This window comes from Heliangelus exortis, chromosome 4 (genome assembly GCF_036169615.1).
Source record: "Heliangelus exortis chromosome 4, bHelExo1.hap1, whole genome shotgun sequence".
In the NCBI taxonomy this organism is placed as follows: domain Eukaryota; kingdom Metazoa; phylum Chordata; class Aves; order Apodiformes; family Trochilidae; genus Heliangelus; species Heliangelus exortis.
This window is the reverse complement of record NC_092425.1, coordinates 653,115-676,758: the sequence shown is the minus strand read 5'-3', so window position 1 is coordinate 676,758 and position 23,644 is coordinate 653,115. Positions and strand designations below refer to the sequence as shown.

Genomic DNA, 23,644 nt, shown 5'->3' with positions numbered 1-23,644 from the left:
AATACAGGGTTAACTCCCAGTGCAGTGCTTAGGCCAACATTTAGATCTGAAGCACTTATTATTAGGCTTTTTAACCCTGATATGAAAACAGGACTGCCCCTTTAGAAAGTGCAGACTCCTTGGTTTTGTATGTCCACTTCTTAGGAGGGAGAATTGCTTCCTCCCACTCATCAGCTTTCCAGTCCCTGGGTATCCCTGTCTATCCCTGGTTTCCTGTTGAAAATAAAGGAAAGATAGTTCTGCAGCTTGGCACAGGGTGTGGATTTCTGTCCCACTTATGCTTTATGCTCCCATGGGAAGTTGCATCAAGTATCCTTTGCTGGCATGACAGAGAGCAGAGATTGCTCTTGGGACCTGGAGTGCCAAAATTAAATGAGGATTTCCATCTGGTGTTCTCTGTACACAGCTCTCCCAGTGCTGGAGGCAGAGCTTACAGCTAGGAGAGATGAAGCTGGCTTTTGGAGAGCTAAGTTTTCATGTTGAGCCCAGCACTGAGTTCACAAGCTCCACAGTCATTGCTCTGTAGCCCATTTCTAATTACGAGAGTCATTCATCCTTCCTAAGCTACTTATTAAAATAATTAGCTGAGCTCCTCTGTCACAGACTAGTCCTAGAAGTCTTTTATTTGCTGTTGCTTAATATTAACAAACAAATTGCCTGCCCCAGCCCTTTGCAATGGGCAGCATTTGCCATAAACTAGTTCTGTGCTTGTTGCTTTCAGTAAGACTTCTATCAGATGAAAAGATGAAATGAGGTTTTGCTCTCTCAGTGGGAGGGAGTAACAGAAGCTGGCTTCTAAACAATAAACAGTTATGCAGGGAATTAACTTCCAAGGAGAGGATGGACTCTCTAAGGATATAACCAGACAAAAATTAGGCAAATGTTGAATGTTTCTCACAACTACAGTCACGTTAACCAGAATGCTTGATTTCCCTTGTCTGCTTTGCAGTTGAGATAGAACTTTGTACTTCTCTTCCAGCAAATTTTTGATGTGTTTAGTCCCTGCTCAGTATAAGCACATGGGTTTTATGGTCTTCACAGTATTGCTGTCCCTTTTTGAGAGTGGAAGAAAAAGGAAAATTGTGAAAAAGAGGGCTAATTAGAGAAAATGGGCTTAATTTAGAAGCCACAGTTACCTCGTTTATAAGCTTTTGTTGAGCTTTTGCCCACAGTAAATTTATACAAGCTTTGGGTAGGCGGTAAATCTCTGTTTGTTATGGCCTGCTTTAAATGGGGAGCTTTCAGCACTACTTTGCTCACAGCTAAGGGCACAGATGAGGTAATAAAACCAGCAGGTCCTGGGAAATGCCTACTCAGCTGGCAGAAACATTTTGGTTTTTTGAATCTGTGTAGAATAGCATTTATTGTTTCACTAAGATGTTTGGTAACTCCTCCACTGTGCTTTTCAGATGGGCTGTTATGAGTTTTGATTCCTCAGTTCTCTTGCTGCCTTTTGTCTTGCCAGTCAGGCATTTCAGGCCTTTTGCAAGAAGTCTGACATTTATTATCACAATTTCATCTCTCGGGTCCTGGCCAGCCTTCTTCTGGAAGGCTTAATTGAAGAGAACTGAATGCTGATTGAACTGAACCACCCAAAGTGAATGAAGTGTCCTCTATACATCTGTCAACTGGGTGGAAGTCATTTAGGGGAATTGCTATTAAAAGGTAAAAATCAAAGCAACACAATCACATTCACAAATTGTGGTTGTATTTGATGGAGGTATCTAATTAGATGGAAAGAATGTAGTGTTGTGGCTTGCCCAAAGCCAAGACTGATCCTGAGCAAACACTAACAGGTCCAGTTTTCAAAAGGGTCAGTTCACATAAATGTTATGTGTGTATGGGTTCTGCCCTGGCACAGGTCACCAAAGAGAGCTGCTGCTGGGGGGACAAATTGTTCTGTCCCATTAGTGGTTGCTAGGAGCAGCATGTGTGTGTTTACCCCACGGGGGACAGCAATCATCTGCCCTGATCTCCAACCTGAAACCAAGGATACATCTTCCCCAACCCTGTCCAGAGGTCACAGCAAACACTTGATCTGGAGGGGTGACAAATACCTCTCACTTGCAGGGTTTCCAGCGGGGTGGTAGATGGCCCAGCATATGTTGCTGCCTAGACTTGAGCTGCTTAGGAGCAAAGGTCTGTTAACCAGCTGACACCAGTCACATTCCAGTAGCTCTGCCATGAACATCTAGAGAGCTTCAGCACTGTGAAAATTTGGTCACATGTCCTGAGTCACATACACAAGAGCTAAAACATAATGAGTGAATGCTTCAGCTCCATACCATCACTGTAAAGTAAATTGCACCTGCTGGATGAGGATGTAAGGCTTGCTTGAAAAGGAGTTCTATCTGTGAAGGTTTGTGTTAAATTCACTATACCTCTTAGCAAGTGTACTGGAGTTGTGAGGGAAGCAGTCTTGGCATAGGATGGAGATGGGCACTCCCCCCATCTTGTGCCTCTGAAGAACTGGAAAGTTGGTTCTCTGAAGGAAAAAAGGACAACAAACAAAAACCACTGCTACATACTGAAATCCACCCTTATCGTTAGGGTGATAGCATTACCAGTCCCAGGTAAACCTGAATGCTCAAAAAAAGCTCAGCCTCTAAACTTTAGCACTCCACTGGTATAAAGGAGTGAATTTCCTTTTTGAACAACCAGAGTGCTGCTTCTTCCTTGAGACCAAGGAGATCACAGTCTTCCCCAAGGAGAAAACAGTTTTAGCATGGTGCTTATTGTATTGAAATACTCTGCTCTTCAAAAAGTCTACAGGTGAGGCTTGAGCCTGTGAAGCAGATGTAGTAGATAAATGAAATAGAGATAGTAAGCATTTCAACAGTAACAGATGGGCTGAGCCCAAGCTCTGGAGGAAATTCAAGAGAAATACTCAGGTTGGAAAGTTAAATTAATGAAGACTTCTTGGAGATGCAGTCAAAGCTGATGTCAATCACTATTTTTCTTGCTTTTTGAATTTAAAAATTCAATTAAGATTTCCAGACCTTAAAAAAACCCAAAAAACACAGGTGTTCTAGCAGGTTTCTTTTGTTTGTTTGTTTTAAATAAAAACCTCCTTATCTGAGCACAGCATTGTAACTACTGTAATTCTGAAAAACATTTGGGGAAATATATACAAGGTCTCAACAGACTGGAGGAAAAATTGATTTGGGGAAATGACAAATGTCTGATAATTTGGAAAGCTCTGGCCTTTAAATGAAATGACTTAAAGGGCAGCACAAGAAGATATGATCAGAGGCAGATCCTGTCCTAGTAGCTAGAAATGTGGAGAAAATATAACAGTGAACAAGAGCTGGTGTTTTCCAATGAGAATATTACTTTGTGTGATCATTAGATATGAATGAGGTCTTTTAATCACTTTGGCTAGGTCTCATCATTGCCCATCAGATGAATTCTAACAGACACGTTAGTGTAATTTCTTTAATATTAATAAACATATTCCCTCCCTCACTGAATAACTCAGTATCTGTTTTGGCTGGCAGGCCTGGCAGAGCAATGGGATGATGCTGTTTGTCAGTTTTTGGCCATTTCCTTTGGCTGGTAATGGATGATCACACCCATGCCACTTTGGAATTTCTGTCAGAGCAGCAATTTACACTTTCCTCACTGAGCTCATCCTTTATCCCTTGCTTCCTTTAATTGTGCCTTTGCTATAGGACAGTTTGTGAAAACTTGAGTCCTGAGGCATGCCTGTATCCCAGGGGTCAGGCCCCAGTTTGGTGCATATACTCCCAGTTTGTGGGGTCATGGGATAATGCTACTATTTCTGTTAAACTTTGAGGAGACACAGTAACTTCCCAGCTCTCGTGTCTGTGCTGGAAGGCTTTAAAAAAAAAAAGAAAATCAGCATGTAAGTAAGTTTATTGTTTCTTCCCAAGATTGCAGATAACTTGAAAACTCAACTTGGGAAGTAAAAATTTCCCTCTGTATTAGTAACATCTCAAACAATAATGGGAATATATTGAAGGAGAGGAAGGAGGAGATGAGGCTGCCTCTTATCTTTAGCACCTGAGATGGAAATAGCAATCTGGGCAAGTAAGAGATCATACCTAAGCCTTTGGAAGTACAACTGGATCCCAGATGTCCTGTCGACTGACACCAAGGTGGCAGCTGGATTTCCAAGCCACTGGCAAGGTGGTCAATGTGAAATGGAGATATAGGGACTTGATGTGTTCCTGGCTGACTCAGACTGAGTTGTCTAGGGTTTAATTTGCCATTGTTGGCTGCTGTCTGCTACTGGGGTCTGTCACAAAGGTGACCCCCGGTGTCTCAGGGACTGCTGGATGTCTATGTGCTGTAGGCCCTGTCCCATTCCCACTTTTCCACTTGGCTCAGCTACTCCCTACAACTGGCTTCTCCAGCAGCAATTTGCATCATCTTATGTCAGTGTGCATTTCCATACCTGGACATTAAGTATCTTGTGCAGCCCTCATATGGGTTTCTGATAGATGACAGACATGGTGGTTATTAATTTTTTATCTAGATGCTTTCCAGTTTCATTCTCAAATGCCTCATTACATCATTTGCACAGCCGCACTAATGAGATATGATACTTGCTGTGGTTTTTGAGATCACTTCAGCCTGCTCCACCTCACTGAAATATCTCTCACCCTGTCAATCTCCCCACTGCCTTCCCTGCATCTCTCTTCAGTGTTGGCTGCACCAGTGTCTACTGGGCACTGCCCTTCAGCCTGCCTCTGTCCTGCAGTGGGGGTGAACGGGAGGTGAATGGGCACTGTCTCTGTGTTATTGGTATTTGACATTTTCTAACAACAGCTCTCCTCTATCAGCTACCAGAAGGCACTGATTAATAATACTGGAAAAAGAGCCCTCCTGTCTGAAAACCTGCAAAACGATCCTGATAAAACCAGCAATGAGAATTAGTAGTAAAATAACACACATCCATCTCCTGCATACAGATAAAATGGAGACATTAGTGGTGTGTTAGCAAAGTCATTTCATGCTGCATCTTGAAGACTTACTTTAAAGAGGCATTATCTGCCTCCTTTCTTAGGGTCCTGTTCCTCATGTAGGAATTCTTTTGAAGCACCAGCCCAGGAAGTGAAAACACTGGGGAGAAAAAAACCCAATACTTGAGTGCTCAGTTGATTTGAGGTGCAGAATACAGAAATAATGGTGTTCTGGGTACTGCTTAACTAACAGGGTTACTAGAAACTGGTGTGCAAGGAGGAATTTCTGATCTTAAATGAAAAATTAAATGTACTGATGGAGAGAAGGGGTTTTATACCTTAAAACCTAACAGTAGCTGCCTTGTTCCTCTGGACAGTTTGCCTCCTGAGGTGTTTGTGCTGTCCCACACGCTGCTGCGGGGACAGTTCTGCTGCTGAGCACTGGGATGCCCTACGGGTGTGCGAGTGCGGAGCCTGGTGGGGACCGAGACAGCCAGGAGACTACATCGTGGTGTATCGATTGAGTGTGGGGAGCTTTGTTTGTACAGTGGTGGTGAAGGGGATGAGCTGGGGACTGTCCTGGGGAGAGCCCCGGGCTGTCCTAGGGTGTCCTGAGGTGTCCCCGGGGTGTCCTGAGGTGTCCCCGGGGCTGCAGCGGCGCCTGTGAGCAGAGGAGGGGTCAGGTGACCCCCATGGACCAATCACAGCGCTCCTGCCCGTGGCGCTCAGTTCAAAACGGCCGCCGAGAGAGGCCTCAGGGGCTGCTCCGGCTGAGGCTCCGCTGCCGCTGCTCCTGGGTTCCTCCCCGCAGAAGAACATCACTGCCCAGGACAGGGCGCCTGCTGCCTGCCCAGGTAGGAGCCGCTTGGCTGCTCCGAGCCTGGTCTGAGCTGGCCCTGAGAGCCTGGGCTGTTGAATGTCTGTAACAAGAGGCCAAGGGAAAATGGTGCTGGAAATGAGGCAAGCGATGGGATGTGTCCTAATCCTGAGGTTCCCCTACATCCATTTTGTTCTGTATTTTTGGGGCAGCTTGGAGAGAAATAGTCGGGGATGTACTGTAGGTGAATGCAGCTGCATACTGGGATGTTGTATTTATCCATCCTCTCTTCTCATGGTCATTCTCCCTTTATTTTCTTATACTTGTTTTTTACATGCTGTTTTCCCATCCTGCAATTGGGGCCTAGCTGAGGTATCAAAACCAATTTAAATTCTTCTTCTCCATCAAGAGCTTCAGCCGTGTTCAGCTCTCAGCAACAGCAATTCTTTCTATTTGCAGTTATTGTCATAATTACATCTATAAATATTTTCTAATGAACTGGGAATAAAGGTTTCTTATATTTCTTCATAAAACCCCTAAGAGGTGCAGCTTGAGTCCCTTTAAAATACTTGAAAGAGAAAACAGTTAATCTCTGGATGCAGCAGCCAACATAGTGTGAAATTCAACTCCATAATGGCAGTGATGTAGTTCCATAACATTCCCAGGCTTTCTGTAGATAAGCTTTTTAGCTACAGTCAGGTTCTAGTCATGCCAAAATCATGTTGTTCTAATTTCTATTAATGGATGGAATGGATAACTTTTCAGTTGAGTTTTGTTTTTGTTAATAAAAACCCTGCTGCTAGGTTTTAAGAAGTAGGGCCTGGGAACTGCTGTAGCAGCAGATAAAATTTCCTCTTTCTGATGAAACACTGATAATGCTTTACTTTTGGAGGAAATTCACCCAATGAGAAATGGCAGCAGTGAAATTAATAAACCACTTGAAACCAAATGAGTCAAGTGAAATTAAGAAATAGAAAGAAAAAGGTGGGAGGAAGAACACTTATTTTATGAGACTGTGAGCACGTCTGAAGGTTCCCCATGGAGCTGTGAGCAAAAGGAAGTAGGGATGGACATGGAGGCTGGGAGTGTTGCTTTTGCAGGTGTGCTCAGTTCCCAAAGGCCACAGCTCATCCTTTTGTTGTATCTGGGAGAAGCAGAGTCTCATTCCCAAACCAGCAGCATTTCCTCTTGGAATACAGAGTGACGTTTTTTAATAATGTAAAAAGGAAATTAATTTCAGGTCATTTCAACTCAAACCCAAGTAAATGGAACCCTTAAGGAATTTTGTACCTCTAGCAGAGCTCTTTCTTGCCTGGAGTTATGCAGATAACAAGACTCATCAAACCTTCTGTTGAAATTACTGTTTGTGGATGTGCACTTCAGAATAAACAGTTCTGTGAGCAGCAGAACTGAGGAAACCCCATTTCCTATGTTGTTTTTTTTTTTTACCACCTATGAAGCCTACCTGCATTATGCATAAATTCAGTTCCCTTCCATACCTCTGTAATGCTGGGTAATACATTGCCTGGCAAAGGCTGTAATTCAGCTCCAGGGTGGCTCCTGCTGACTGATTCACCTGATCTTGCTGCTGTCAAGCATGATGTGAAAAACCTGGGGCTTTCTCTGCTTCACAGAGAGCACCATGCAGCTGCTGGTTTTAGTGAAATCTGTGAATGGTGAACTCTTCTCAGATTTTATCTCTTTTTCCTGCTGGAAATTTAACAATAATATTGGATGAAATGGTAGGGATAATTTCAAAAGTTTCACTAGTTTACAAATATTACAAGAATTTGCTTTGGATGAAAAGGAGGTTATGTCAATTAACTCAGTCTGTATCTAGCATTTGAATCAAGTTTGCTTGAGTTGTCCCTTACTCTCAGAGTTCCAGATTTCTTCACCACAGCTACCAAGAACTTGTAAGAAGTCTGCTTTGGCATTTGAAAGTATTTCTTGGCCCTGGCTGTGTCTGTAATTTGTTGACTCATTCCTCACACAAGCTGCATGCTCTGGTGGCTAAGTGAAGGTAACTGTCCCAGGCTTTACCTCTATCAGTTTTACGAAGAGCAGGGTGAGGGCTCAAAAGGAGGATAAATGTACCAATGGCTTGAGATTAACTTCATCCAGAACATAATTTTTGTGATCTGTTTTTGTGATAATTCAGTCTGTAAGCACTACCTGTGCTGTCAGAAGTGGAGGAAAGTATTCCTGATCCCTGCCCATGTCAGAATCTGGGTGTTAGAGGTGCCCATCTCAGGGTTAAAGGTGGAGCATTCTTTTAAGGGAGGCATAGAATGTTAACTTTAAGTACTCAAAGTGAGCCTGTGTAAGTGGGAGGGCAAAGGGGCACCAAGTTATTTTACTTTGTCTTTGGATGCTACAGTATGGTAGCTGGATATACCCTAGAAATGTGTAATTAAAGGTCTCTGCAGAATATACGAAGGTTCAGCTTGAGCTTCCTGCATAATTCTCAGAGAAAGGAGAGGAAAAATTCCTTTGAAAACGCGTGAGGCACTGAATCTGTCCTCTCCATGTGCTAAAGCTCCAGCAGAGCTGCCAAGTCCTGATGGCATTGAAGGGATCTAATACTTGAAGTACAGCATGATCAAATAAAATATGCAGAAACCAAGCACAGCCTTAGGCTCATTTCATTTTAAGCAAACAAATAAAAAACGGTAAGGGCTGATCAGGGGAACAGCATGAAGAAAAAAGCAAGCCTTTGATTGAGGATCTGGAGATACCCGGAGTCATTTATTTGCCAACAATGGGACATGGACATCATTTGACCCAAGTTTATGGACCACCGGCTGTGGTGGCCTCTTTTTTTTTTTTTTTTTTGAGGCTGCAGAGCACCTGTTCCAGAGCTGTTTGCTCAGTCCATCCTCTTTAAAATCTATCACTATGGGTGAGGGTAGGTGTTTTGTTGGGGCTGCTTGCAGATGTGGGTTTACTGTGAGCCTGCTGTTCATGCATTATGAAGAAGGAACGTGTTGATTCATTGTAAATTAAACTCCTCAGAGTCATTTGCACATACCAGAACATCCCTACTTGTAACTGTGAACTGATGTCAAACATCAGTGCTGTACCAGCAAATCCAGTCTCTCTGGCATTTTGTTTGCTCACAAGAAAAGCATGTGGTTCTGGTGGACCCCTTGGACAGCCTTTGAGATCTCTTTTCATCTTCTTTTGTTTCTCCTTTGTGTGTGCTTGCCATCCAGAAAGCCAATGAAGAAGACACAGTTGGGCCTGTGGCAGTGAGCAAAAAGCTCAAACCAGGTGTAAGCTGGTCTTCTGCTTTGGGCTGTCCCCCTCACCACACTCCCCAAGTTTCTGGCTTAATAAAATTGTCTTTGTCTTGTAGTTCTTCTGGTGAGATTTCTTGTCCACCAGCCTTTATGGGTCAGAATTTTGTCTTTGATTTTCAACAAACACTGCATAGGTTTATTTACATCTCAAATCAAATAGGCTTCTTTTATATTTTTCTGCCAGTTACACTGGGAACCTTACAGGAGCAGAAGCTCCTCCAGTTATTACATCTTTTTATGCCGGTGAAGATTTTCCATCTTTGTGTTGCAGGATGCAGAGCTGGGAATAGAAGGCTGTTCTTACCAACTTAGGTTTGATCTTGTCTTTGCCACTACCATTGGAAGACTTTAACCAGTGCTGCTGCTGGCATATAATGGTATAAAATGACTTGCTTCTTGCAGACCCCTGCTTCTCTTGCCCAGTTTATTTTCCTGGCTCTTTTTTTTCTAGAGACTTAGCAATGGGTAGAATTGGTTCAGCCTAGAATGTTGCTGGGCTGGAAAACTGGAGTAAAGACTTTACCCCCTAGGGACACAATGAATAGGTATGGTTTTTTTTGTAGTGTTTCATTTAGTCTGTCCCTACACAAGTTGAGGGCAAATGACAAAACAAGCTGTCATGCCCTGTTCTTATCCAGAGGTTGTTTTTTTCTGGAGCAGAGCAACAGGCATTAGCCTCAGGAAGGCTGAGAAAAAGAGAGAGCAAACTGCTGGGAACTGCCCCAGTTCCCCACTGGGGTCACTGGCTCTCTCAGTGTTAGGATGTCTCAGTAGTTGAAGGCCAGCTCAGTGTCTTGTCTTCTTAAGAGCTTCGATGATTAAGTAAGGCAGCCCTCCCAAATCCACATTTCCCAACCTGTAAGTTGTGTAAGGCTGTGTAAGAAGTGATAAAACATGTTTTTCTGGTACCAAAGGACTTGAAAATTGCTGAGCATTTTTAAATCACATGGTGCTGATCCTTTCTCACTAAGTGAAATAGTAGCACTTCCCACTTTGTAGACAATGGGAGTCTTATCACTGCTGCTCTAAAAGCAGGGTTATGTCAAAAATGAGCTGTTTTGAAAATCCCTCCTTGAGCTCCCAAGCTTTAATCTCCTGGTCCTGCAAAATAATGCCCCATACAGTCCTTCAGTCCCTCTTTTGCTTGAAAAGAAGTGACCCTTTCATGTTAACTTGTGCCTGAAATGTGAAGTGATATGGGGATGAATAAGGAGGGCTTGCGTGGACTCAGAACTCAGCCTTTCATTTTTTCACTCTATTGTCATAGTAACAACAATCTGCCCTTCATGTAGTCAAAACTGATCACTTTGTGCTGGCTACACTTTACAGAGGGGGATGCCACACTGTTTATCTGGAAGGATGGCAAGGCATGAGAAATAATCAAAGTGACCTGAAAAACCCAAAGTACAGTTTTGTGCACGGTGCCATCTCTAGTTTGTGTTTTGCTGTGTACCAGTGGCAGTAAAAAAGACATAATTAAATGCCATAAATCATGGACTTCCCAGCCCTTGAGAAACACAGCAGCTCCTTGTGGAGTTTTTGTTTACAAGGTGGTATCTGAAAGCATCAATACAGTATCCTGGAAGCCATGGTAACTCTTCCTGTACAGAGATACCATAATGTAAATAAAGCACCCTGTAGTGTCTTGTCAAGGAGAGGGCTTGGATCTACAGTCCCTGGCTGTAACAGCTACAGGTTCAGTGGCTGAAATAACTGCTGTGTGATGCAGGCAGATGCATCAGCCTCTCCATATTGTCTACCAGAGGCAGGCTCTGCTTTGAAGGAGGACAGTGTGTGATGCCTCTAAAGTGGCCACAGGTTGTTCCCATCTGAGGCTGGGAGGAGCAGTAGGCTCTGGGCAATCTCTTGCTGCTGACTTGCAGCTGCTGGCGTGTGAGTTTCACCAGGTTTTTTCCTCGCCACAGAGCCCCCAGAACCCTGAGGCGAGGCTTTGAGTACAGAAGCTTTCAGTGAGCTGGTGGCTGTCCCAAGGCTGGTTTCTGATCAACACACAGGTTCTGCTCTGGGAGTGCAGAAGGTTGCAATGCTACTGTGACAGAGCAAGAGGTGGGGATTTAGAGCAAGTGCTGACGTTTCTCTTGCAAATTATTATCTGGCTAATATGCCAAAGTCTACCTTGCTGCTCTTGTCTCCCTGCTGTATCTCTGAAGGCAGCACAGGGATGTTGGGATTTCCTCTCATAGTGCCTCTGCTTTGCTGTGTAAATACATTTCTAAAGTCTCTGGGGATGCATTGCTTTAAGAGCTTGGTTTTCTTTGGGTCAGCAAATCAAGTAATGGGAGTAGCTGTCTCCTGCTGAGACTTTGAGGGGAATGGAGAGAGACAGAAAACAATTATTCAAGTTAGAATGTGTGCAGAGCACTTTTATTATTGTTATTTATTGTTTTATGTTCATGCGAGTTGTACGGCACTTTAGAGGAGGTAAAGCAAGCCATTGGCACATCTCATGTAAATCACTGCATGCCATGACACTGCTAGATTTACACCAGCTTGCTTTGGCTACATCTTGACCCACAATTTTGGCCTCAAAATATTGCTACAGGCATTTTAAATGAAAAATTTGGACAGGAGGACTGATAAACAGCAGAGGGTAGATGGGAAGGAAGCAATCGGGTTTGCTGCCTGATGCAAGGAGAGATGCTGGGTGGACAGGTAGAGCAAAGAGATTCTCCTCTCTCCTCTTTGCATCTGAGAAACTTTGGTAAACATTTTGATAGTATTCTGCTTAATCCTTGCGTTATGAGAAGGAAATGCTCTGGGAGGCAAGGTATGTTTTGAAAGCTTTGAGGTGGAAATACCAAAATTCTTTACATCAAATTAAGGGTATTTCTTCTCTGTCAGCTTCATGGCTAGGAATTCTGCTTTGCTTATTTGAAGGACAGGCTATTTGGTTATTGGTGATAACCAAACCTGTCCCCTGTGCTGCCAAACACTTGTTTTCCATGGCTGTTGTTTCCCACAGTAGATTTGGTGTGGAATGGGGTAGGGACCTCCTTGGATGGAGGGGCAGTTGCCAGGTGGGGTTTTGTCCTGCTCTCTGCTCTTGAGTGGCTCTGGATTTGTTGGAGGAAAAGCATGGAAGAAGTGAGTTGTATGGGTTGACATTTTGGGGGGGATGGTGGTGTTTGGTTTGTTTTCTTGTTTTCTTTACTTCCAGAAGCCAAAGCAGCCATCACTATCAAGATGTGTAGAATAATGAGACAAGATAGCTCACAGTATCTAATCCATATTCATTTTGCTCGGTTTAAAATAAGGTTAACCTTTATAATTAGCAAATCAGGGCTTCTAATAATCTTACCCCAGAGAAAAGGGACTCCCCCCCCAAAACCCGAAACAAAACAAAACCCTAGTCTTGCTTCTTTATATATTCAGTGCAAACTTCTTTTATGTGTGTACTGCTTCCCAAGCAGTCCCTGGTGCTGTGCTCTGCTAGGCCGTGGCCCTTTGCTCCCAGGGGGCTGGTGTGTGAAGTGCTTCTCTGATGTCAGCAGTGTGGCTGTGTTGCTGTAAATCACCTGCTGGGTGCTTCTCAGTGTGCTCACTGCCAAAACCACCCAGGCAAGTCTTCTAACCAGCTCAGCCTAACAAGCTGTTCTGGCTGTGTTTTCCACTCTAGCTGTTAATGTAACGTTGTAACTTGGTGATTTAGCTGGGTTATTGTCAGGTGCATTGGAGCTGAGGCTGTTTCTGTCCCTGCAGACAAGGAGGTATCTCTCTGATGTCATGCTAAGCCCTCTGAGGCTTCAGACTTAACATCATCCCACTTGCATTGTTACAAAGCAAAGTCCTAGCTCTCTAAAGTCCCATCTGCAGTGTAACTGTGCAAACTGGTGAAGAGCTGTAGGAAAAGAAACAAACTCTTGCAAAATTGCAGATTTCTCCCCCCCTCTAAAAAATAATAAAAAACTCTCACTGATCTGAAAGGACACGTTTTTATGCTTGCATGTTCTGTGAGCAGAAATTTAGGCCTTTCAGAGCCTATCAAAATCTGGAGAAAGTATTAGATGGGACCGTATTTCAGTAAGTGGAAGGAATGAGGAAATAATGCATTTTATCAAAGAAATAAAGGAAAGGAAATAATTCTTAAAAGACAAAGATATTTTGAAAATGTCAAGATAGTACATTTTTAAGTGGTTTGTTTTATTATTTCCATTTCTACTTTTACCCACCCATAGCTGTTGGGTAAATTTAATTTGAGCTTGTGAATACTCCCAGACAAACCAGAACTACATTTTAAGTAATTTTTTTTTGTGTAGTTCATTGTATATTCACATGAAGACTGCTGTCTAGCTATTATTAGCATAATAGACCTCAGGCACGACCTCCAGAAATATGCTGTGCAGCTGAAATGTGCTGTGTATCCGAGCCATCTGTATCACAGACAGAAGAGTCCCTCCCTCTTCCTGGCCTCTTCCCCAGCTCCTTGATTGTGGATGTTTCTCTGCTGGCAGGAGAGGTGGATGGGTGTGTGCACGGAGCTGGGAGTGGACACAGCAGGCAGAGCCTTTCTTTTAGAATCATAGAATTACAGAACAGTCCGGGTTGAACGGGACTTTGGAAGATGATCTGGTCCATCCCTTGCTGGGAAAGGGAGCCTAGATGAGAACATGTATCATGCTGCCCCACTGCATCCTGAAAGTGTCCAGAGCTGGGCACTCTGCCGTGTCCCTGGGGAGGTGGTTTCAGTGATGGATTGTTGCACTGTAAAGAAATTATTGTATCAAGATGAAACCTCTCCCACTACAGCCTGTGTACCCCCTGCCCTACCTCTTCTCTGTGTGACTCCTTGTGTCTCTGTGCCAGGTTGTTTCCCTCGTAGGTGCATCCTTGCAGGAAACCAGGTGCTTGTGTCAATGTGCTTCAGAAAGCAGAGAGGGGCACCAGGGAGGGAGGACACCTCGGGCACCTTTATTCTACTGGGACTGTTCCATTCCATGGGTGAGATGGAGAAGGCCAGGGGCCAGCAGGTGGGAGGAGCCTGACTTTCATTTGGGGCCCTTCTGTTATTTGCTGCTGGCCTGATGCTCTTGGCTGCTTCTCCACTGCTTCCCACATGGCACATAAGTACTTTGCCAGGCAGAGTGAATATTGCTGAATATCACAGGCTGAGTTTACAGTTAGCGTGATGGAACTCGGATGATCCTGTAGGAAGCCTAGAAAAAATGGAATAGCTCGGGGAGAAACAGAACTAATGCTCCCTACTTTCCTATGGGCTTGTGACTTCAAGTGCAACCCTTGTATAGGTTTGCTGGGGCCTGGACAGGATGAGCATTCATCCCTCATCCAGGGTCTTAAGTGGCCTCTTTGCTTGAATTGCTGTTGATTCCTCCAAAAAAAACTGTAAATGTTTTTGTGGGCTCTTCTTTCCTGCCAAATGCAGCTGAAGTTGGCTAATGAGCTGAGAGTTAGCAGAGGGAGTTAGAAAAGCACAATATAGAGCATATAATGGGCTTGAAAACCAAACTGCAAACCTTGGTGAACACAGTCATGGCATGAGGAGCTGGATGGCCAGCGGGTGTAGGAGGGGGTGAGAAGATTATTATCCTAGCACTGCACAGGGATGTCTCATCAGGGGGGTGGGATACTCTTGAAATTCAGCTTTGATCGGGAAATCAGCTATTAGAAAAAGATTGCTATCCTAAAGCTACTGTGTTCCCTCTTGTGTCCCATGGTATGACTGAGGGACCTGCCAGTTAGAGGGAAATAGAGTCAGACTTCAGGTATTGAAAGCTCCCTGAGGCTCTCAGTACTTCAGGGCCCTGATGCCAGCAGGGCTTCCAAATTGAATCAAATGAAAGAGAGGGAGGAGAGAGGAGGAGGAACAAATATTTTTGCCTTGCTAATTTATTTTCCCCTTTCATGCATGAGCTAATGAGATGGCAAGCCATGCAGCTACAAGGAGGGCATTTGTTGGCAGCTGAATGCTGTGCTGCTCAGAGTTGTGGCTGGAAATTGTTCGTTGGCCTGTTGGGTCAGTCTGTCCCTTCCCCCTGCTGTACCACAGTGCTGGGAGCAGCTCAGGAGGGAGCTGTGCTCTGCCCACTGCACATCACTCAGTAATGACCCGGTCAGGGCCCAGGGCTGCACATGGCTTGGCCGTTGGGTCTGTGGTTCAGAACCTCTGCAGAAGGGAGGGATGCTCAGATGTTCTATCTGTAAAAGGGAGGGGTGTGACCTGTCCTGGGGGCAGGGAGAGCACAGGGGGTGCCAGCAGCGTGGAGCACCAGTCTGTCACTGCTGTCAGAAACCAGGAAGGCTGCTCAGGACAGGTGTGCCCCTGGAACAGCCTTCAATCCAGGTTCTTTCTTTCATTGCCCACTTCAGAGTTGGTCTCCCTGTTGAGCCTTTGCTTGCTCTCCAGTGTGTTACCTTGTTTCTTGGAACTTAAAGACCGTGAAGCAGTTCTAGCTGTTCAGTGCCTTGGATCTCCCATGGTGTGCCTCTCTTATGAAGACTTCTCCCTGGCCTGTGTGCTCTGAATGAAACTCTCATTTTGATGCATCTTCCATCTGCTTAAGTGTTGGCCATAAATAACAACATATTATAAAATTGCCTTCTTGTCAACACACAGATTGTTTATGTGTCATTTCCTCTATCCTTTGTGTTGCTGTAACTTTCTAGGGAAGGAAGATTTATTGGTATAGCAACATTTGGGAATGAGACCAAATTTTACAGGGGTATGAAATAAATACAGTCAATTTTTGGTACTACATTTTTATTTACTTTTTACGAAGTGTCTTCTTTCCTTGGCGGTTTTGTATCTTGCCATGTGGCATCCACTTGTTTTGCAATATCATCTGTTGCTTAGGGTCTTATCTTTTCAGAGTGTGTTTGCAAGCTGAGTGTAGATCTGTGAACCACAGATACAAAGAATTTTTGACTGAAGCAATTTCCACTTACTGTAAGCTAATCTTGAACTCCCATGGCCTCATTCTGGTATCATATTGAAAGAAGGGCTCTATTAATTTAAAATGGAGGTGAGATCAGTCAAAAATCACTTCAGGAAAGAAACAAGTTTCTGCTTTTTTTTTTTTTTTTTTTTTTTTTTTTTTTTAATCAAGTAGGTAATAAGTAAGCACCCTTGACTAAAGTACTGCATTTTCTGTGCCAGTAAATTGCTGGAGCTCTCCTATAAAGCAGGTAGAGTGCTTGCTTATGCAAATGCTCCCTTTCCTTGTGGGCAGCTGGGCCTGGCTATGGGCTCTGTGCCACCACTGAACACTCTTTGGAGTCTTTAGTGCATCTTTTCACAAGAGCTCACACTTCTCATGGTGGGCACTGCTGGAATTTTATTCCATCTTTTGAAACGCTGAAATATCTTACAAATGCTGCTGAGGGCCTGTAGTGCTGTAGTGCTAAGTGCACTTGTCTCTAAGAGTTTTGTAGTGGATTCAGTGTGAGCACAGCCTTAGACCATGGGGACAGTGAAGGTGAAGAACTGGGTCTCAGTGACTGCCTCAGCAGTAGCAGAGCTGCCTGTAATGCAAGACTGAGCTTTCCACAGGCTTGTTTTGTAAAAACAAACTCCCTTTTCTAGGAGGGAATTATTACCCTGTCTGCCAGAGGAACAGGATTGTGCTAAATAGGCAAGGCATACAGTTTTTAGAGGGAGAATCTCATCTGAACAGTGAATGCTTCTGGCTCCAGACTACTGACTTGGACCAGGAGAATTTTGATCACGATTCAAGAGCAAAAACTCTGCTGAGCAATGCCTGCTGCCATTTCTGGATAGATGTAAGTCAACTCTGAGACACACTGCTAGCTGTTTCACAAGAACATATGTAACAAACTCCCAGAACCTGCTGCTGTAGATTTTCCAGAGGGGTAAGATAGGGACTGCAAGTTTGTCAGTTTTATTATCTCTTGGAGAATTGACAGCACAAATAGAGTGGGTTTTTTGTTTGGTTTTGTTGTTGTTGTTTTAAAATTATTTCCTTAATCTTCACTGAGCCTTTTTGGCTTCACTGATGCTGTGTTTTACAATTGGCACTGCTGAGTTTTGTGGTATAAAGAGCACTGGCTTAGTTGTTTCTGTTCAGATCTGCAGTAAATCTCCCAGAAAATCCCACCCTTTGTTTCCCTTACCCTGAGCCTTGCTTATACATAGTATGCTTTTTCTTGCATGTGTGAATTAGTCCCTTAAAAATAGCTGACATTTTTCTTGCTTTGAGAGAAGGCTATCAGGCTTTAGGCTGTTTGGAAGATGGAAGGTGACCATAAGGCTCTGCAAAATAGTGGGATGGTTTGCACAATTTGGCCTCTGCTTTGACAGGTTGACACCTTGAAGGGACCCCAAGGCTCATGTAGATTTTTCAGAGGTCCCTGAAGGTGTGGCTGAAAGGCTGTGGAAGGGAAAGCAAGCAGGAGGGCTGGTTATGATCTAGCTCTCTTGAGGTTTTTGAGGGCTGTTTATTCCTTCAAATGAGCAAGTTGACTGGCTCTGCTTGTTTTTGAGGTTTAAAGATTTCTTCAAACATCCAAATATGTTTTTTCTTTTGGGGGTGTTTGTTGCTAAAAGCAGAACAACTTCTGATGGCAATATGTTCTACCATAGAATGGCTCTGGTTTATTCCTAGTGTAAATTTGTCCTTGTCTTACAGAAATAGATTTCATAACTGAGCTTATGCTGACCAGAATGTTTTAGCACTAAATGTTAGAGTCCAAACCCTGATGTGCAGATTTCTTTGTTAACAGTAGTGAAAATATTTTAGTTGTAAATAGAGTTGATTTATGTTTTCAAAAAAAAAAAAAAAATTATTTCAGTGCCTGCTTAATCTTAGACTGGAGTTCTAGGGAGGTGTATTACCATTGATAGGTATATTTCTCCATTTCAAGAGTAGTAGTGATTATCATAAAATCAATATATTTAAAATAAACTTCCTTTTAAGAAGAGGAGGACAAACACCTGCTATACTCCCTGATTCTGGGGGATGGCCTGGAGCAAGAAGCTAAGAAAAAGCATTCCAACAGAAAAAAACAGTGGGTCCAGAATTCCATACTTTCTGGTCAGTCACTGCAGTCTGGGTTCCAGATCAAACAAATATTGATCAGGCAAAACTGAGAGTGCATTGAGGAAGGTGGGAGTTTGCCCTATAGCTTCTAGAAGTCCCTTCCATCCCTGTGGGTATATGATAGTTATATGCATTGTGGGCTTTCCTTCCTGCCAGCTGTTACTTCTCATTGGATATATATGATTTTTTTTGTTGTTGTCTGCCTGTTCAGAGAACGAGTTGTGTGCTGTACAAACTGAGGACCCTTTTAAGGAAGAAGAAAAATAAAAAACTTCCCAAATCTAATGCTGAATAATTATAAATCCTTATGACTATGGATGGGTTTACATTGATGTTTTGTCCTTCTCTGCACAGATGTTCTCACAGGGCCTCAGCTACATGACCATATTTTGTGTTTTTCCTGTAGGGTCCCTGTCTCAGCCTGAGCAGAGGGTGGCCATGCTTGCAGAAGAGGCAGCCAGATACTGCTGTGGTGCTCCAGCTCAGTCAGTTCCTGCACATTTCCTGCTGCACACTGTGTCTTGTTTTGAAGGTAAGAGATCTTTATTTTCAATAGCTATTTCCAGTGTTGTTTCCTAATGCTAAATACTCTGAGAGTTATCAGCTTCATCCTGCACCTGAGATGGAGTCAGAGAACAACTTAAAATCGGTACAAATGTCCATTTATTCAACTCTGTGGCTGCTTAAATTCTGCTGTGGTGTCAAACTGTGTTGTATGGATATTGACAAGATGGCTCAGGCTGGGTGCTCAGAAACGAGGAGCACGCTGTTATTGATCACACACAACTTGATGGTTGCCAGACATGGTAAAGATGAAAAGTTAGTGTCCCAAGTCGTTGCTTTTGTCATGCTGCAAAGGTCCTTTTGGCCAAAAGGTAAAAGACCCATGGTGTGGGTTCTCTTGGTTTTCATTTTCTTGGAAGTTCTGAGGTGGGTAGTGTTGCTGTGTGTCTGTTCTTGGGTGGGTGTTCACAGCCCATACATCAGTACAGTGAGGTCACAGACTGAAACAGTGTGAGGAATGCATTTGAAATATTTCCTGGTGTTACTAGATTTCTGTACAACTAACACTAGATTTGCAAACCAGTGTCTGCCCAGGGTTCATTGCATGTCTTTTTCTGGTTATTAGATACCCTCTGATAGCTGGTGGACTCTAGAGTGGTATCAGCACAGCACTTTGTCCTGTACAGTTCATGAAAGAGTACACTTTCTGAGGAGAGACTGCAGGTTTCCTTACTACTATGATCTTCTGCTCAGCTGTCTCTTTGAGCAGAGCTTTTTTTCACGAGTCATTCATCTGTGCTTAAATTTCCTGTGTTCTGCTCACTGAGATTTCCCTGTATTTTCAAGGGTGGTCATGGTTTGGCACTCCTGCTCTGCAGTTTGGCCTTCTGCTGGAAAACAACATAATTGCACTTTTCCTGCCTTGAGGTGGAGGCAGAGACACTGTTCTGAGGTCCATATCAAGGATATTTTCTGAACAGCTATGAAACTTAGGCTTCTAAGAATGGTGGAGCCATTCCCGGTGTTTCAATTAACAATTCTGACTTCTGTAAAACAGTGAGTGATCACAGACTTGGACCTGATTTTTTTCCTTTAAACTGTTTCTGTTGGAGAAACCTGTATAAAGCAGACATCTCCTTTGGCTTTGTGCAGACAGCTCTTAACATGATGTTTCATACTACAAAATGTGTAGCATTCATAGCTTGGTGCTTTATTGGAATCTATTTAGACCTTTGCATTCCAAACTACCTGTTTGTGTTCCACACTGCTTCCAGTTGCCTGGTGCCTGGCTGAGCCTGCTGCTTGCTGGCAGCTTCTTTCCTGTCTCTGCATGCCCTGCTGTCCCCCCTCCCGGGCACTGGAGTTGTGTTCTGTGGGATGCAGTGAGGAGGATGTTCCACACACGTTGGTTTTCAGCAGTGGGCAGATTGATAAGAAGTCCAAGTCCTTGTTCACTTTGTTTTCTGTGGAAAGCTGAATCACGGGGCTGTGGAATGCTTGTTACAACCAATCTTGAGCTCTAACAAACAGCTGTGTCTGTCAGGTATATTGCATGGAGTTTTATGGCCTTTTAACATAAGTCTTGGATAGGCAAAATAAAAATCAGTTCTCAGCTTCTCTTAATATGTGGCAACTGAGGAGTTTTTACTGCTGCTTTCCCCAGTTATTTGGTATCAGCGTGAAAGATGCATCTCCTAGGAATGCTTTGTCTTCAATCTCACTAATAAAGTGGAGAGTAGAGACAGACCTGAGCCAAGGCTGTGTACATAGAGTACAAAGTGAAAGTGAACAAAACTGTGTTTCTCTTATGTCAGTTTCCAGCTGACCAAACAATTGACTTCAGGACTTCAGAAAGCCATTGCTGTAGTCGTTTGACACTTCAGAAATGGCTTTCCAAGAAACATTAGCATTCAAGCATCTGATAGAGGTATAATCTTCATTTATGGACTATTGATGTGTAAAATATGAAATACAAATTTTCTGCTCTGCCACTGCCCAGCTTATTGTAGTAGAAAACTGCTTGGTGTCATGTTGTTTCTTTTGCTGTGCATTATGTGTTGCATTTCTAGTGCTTGACTTAGAGTTACAAATTTCCAGTTATGCTATTACAGCATAACCGTGGAATTATTTTAAAACAGCATGGCAGGTAATAGAAGCCCTAAATTTATATTTGGTATAAAAAAATACACTCTATAAAATGTAATGTGGCCATAGAAATATTATTATGACTTTGCAAATCATTGCAATGGAAACATTCCCCTGCAAGGCTTTGTGTCCAAAGGTAACACGTGGCAGTGCTGGTGTCCTGGCCCAGGTTAAGTTGGTCATGCAGGGTGATGGGATAGGTTTCTGTCATACAGGGTGATGGGAACGGAAGGAAGAGGTAAAAAAAATAATTTGCCTTTTATTGTTGGCTTAGTTTCAATAATGTAGGAAGCTATTAATAATTGTGACTGCTTGAATAATTTATGCGATTCATCTCGGTGTTTTTTCACATTAATTATTTGATCATTTCCCTTGCTTATTGCTGTTTGTAATTGTGGTGGTGTCTAGAGGATCACATGGAGCGAGTGCCTCTCACTCTGCATGCTCAGTAAGATGTTCTGTGCTGATCACGAAGCTGCAATCCCAGTTCCTGTGGTAAAGAGAAGGGAAACAAGAAAAGGGTTTGCTCAGAGTCATTGCAGAGTGTCTGACAGAGCTGAGTTGACATTTTTGGGCTTTCACCCCAACCCCTTGTTTGTTGGGCTGTAATGAATGTCAGGGTGGTGACACGTGCTCCTCTGCTCTCTTCCCTTACAACCTGGCACACTCACCTTGTGTCTGCCACACACACCTGTACTGCAGCAGGGAAAGGAGCTCACTCACCCCCAGGAGAGAGACAGCAGCAGTGCTCAGTGATAGACTGGGACAGAGAGGGGCCTGGAGAACTTGTCCTCTCTACTGACTTGACCCCAAAGCCTGGGCTCCAACTCTGTCATGTGAGGTGGTTCTTGGGCTCAGCTCAACAAAATTCAATGTGAATTTCAGATCCATCTGAGTAGTTTTCATTGTTCTGGTAAGAACAACAACTGTTGAAGCTGTATAACTAAATTTCTGTGGTTTTATATTACTTACTGTAATTTTTTATCTTGGCTGAGCTTATGTACAGTTTTTGCCGTTGCAGTGAAGATTGAGAATTCAATAAATCATGAGATTGGCTTATTCCCATTAAAAAAAGTAATTTCAAAATAAGATTGCTCCTCTGTAGTGCTGTAATTGAAGACTCAAACATAGTGAGAGCAAGTCATTGCTCTGCTGTGGATTTCCATGTGCCATTAAAAACAAAGAAAAAAAGAAAACCCTGATGAAAAGCACAGACTCACTCCATTTTAGTTTAAGGGCAAAGTCAGAAAACTATCTGTTCACTGAAATGGAAATTAATTACTTCAGTTGAGTAATTTGCTTGTAGAGTATTGCATTGTTCTCTGCCTGTTTGTTACACACTGTTTCTAGTTCCAAAAGAAAGATTCCCCACACTTCCAGTGAGATTTTGGTCAAAGCCAGAGAACCAGACTGTGGCAGGAGCCTTTTTGGCAGAGATAAGTGGTGGCAGAAGCTGATTCAGGCTGCATGCTTTAGAAGGCAATGAATGAAGCAAATTTTGGAATAGCTTTGCTTTCTTCATTAGATTAAAGAGATTAGAGAATTGGATACATTGAATCAGATACACTGGAGTAGAAAGTTCATCCTTAGGAATTGATTCCCTCAAACTGAAATGTCTTCTGTTTGAGTTTTAGGAAAAGTGATATGTAATTTTGGGGAAAACACAAACTGTTCATCTCCTAATTTTTTTTTTGCCTGGAAATGACAGGAATCACAGGAAAATTGTTCCAAGGATGAATCTCACTGGCCAGGAACTCCTTTCCTATGATCTGAGAGAGGACATTTTTGCATATTTTTTGATGGATATTTGTTTGGAAAATTCCTAAAAACCCACCTAGTACCAGAAATTCCATATCCCCCAGAGCAACCTGTTTCCCTGGATCTATAGTCTCTGACACCTTTAGGTTCTTGTTGCAAATAGGAAGGTGGTCTCGAGGCCAGAAAGTTACCTTTGCTTTTTTCTCTGTGTGTGCAGATGTGACAAGTTTTCTAATTCAGAGGATATCCACCAGGCATTTGTGCTGTTCAGGGATTACTGGAAGTGTTTTGCTGGCGCAAAGAGCTTTGCTGTATGTAAGGATACAAGGATACTGTATCATTCTTCTGAAAACAGCTCAGTGCTGGGAGGATTACAGCTCTGGTGTGTGTGTCTGTAGTTGTGTTGTTTTAAACATTATTATAACATTTTCCCATTCCTTGGCACATGACCAAACATTCTTTGCTACCTGTGGAGAAGGAGAGATGTGCATATGGAGGTGTCAGTGCTTTTGAGGGGAAAAGCTCCCTTATTTTAGGCAGTAGTGGAGTCTCACATGCCTCTGTCCAGAATAGTTTGGCAGCGGTTGGTCTGTAATTAGTAGGAATGCAAGAGGTGCCTTGAATCCTTTCAAATGCATGTTAGAGCTGTGCCAGAAAAAGTATCAGTTTCCTGCTGCAGGCCTGGAATTTGATCATCAGCCCTAACAACAATACCACTTCAGTGAGCCTAAACCTTCCCGACACCTGGGTTCTATCCCATTACATTTCATTGCCTTGCTTGGTCACACCTTTTCAGTCTGCTCAGCTGGACAGGTATGCTCTCCATCCCCCAGAGGGGAGCTGGGCTGCCTGGGAGGATGGTAAGGAGTGATGTAATTACAGAGGTCACGAGGCAGTTTGTTTCTACATCAGGACATGTATGACTTCTTGATTATCCCCAAGTTACCAATGTTTTAGGTCTGTTTATTTTCACTAAAACCTTATTGGTGCATGAAATTACTGCTAGCATCTCAAGAGGTTTCAGAGGAGAATGTTAATATTGTTGGGATCTAGCACTTGGAAAAGGAAGCTGAGAAAATGTACATAAGATAGGGAGGTGGAGTCTAATTACAGGCCCAATTAAAGTACCTGAAGGAATACAAAGCATAGCCTAAGAGGTAA

At 43.2% G+C, this 23,644-nt stretch overlaps 1 long non-coding RNA gene across 1 annotated transcript in view; it reads left to right on the top strand.

The window, feature by feature from the left end:
- The window catches only part of LOC139795639 (uncharacterized), a 504,885-nt gene that overhangs the window by 25,693 nt on the left and 455,548 nt on the right, over nt 1-23,644 (top strand). Inside the window, exon 2 of the long non-coding RNA XR_011725614.1 lies at nt 18,483-18,608. This is a non-coding gene — a long non-coding RNA (uncharacterized lncRNA). The remainder of the gene's footprint in view (nt 1-18,482; nt 18,609-23,644) is intronic.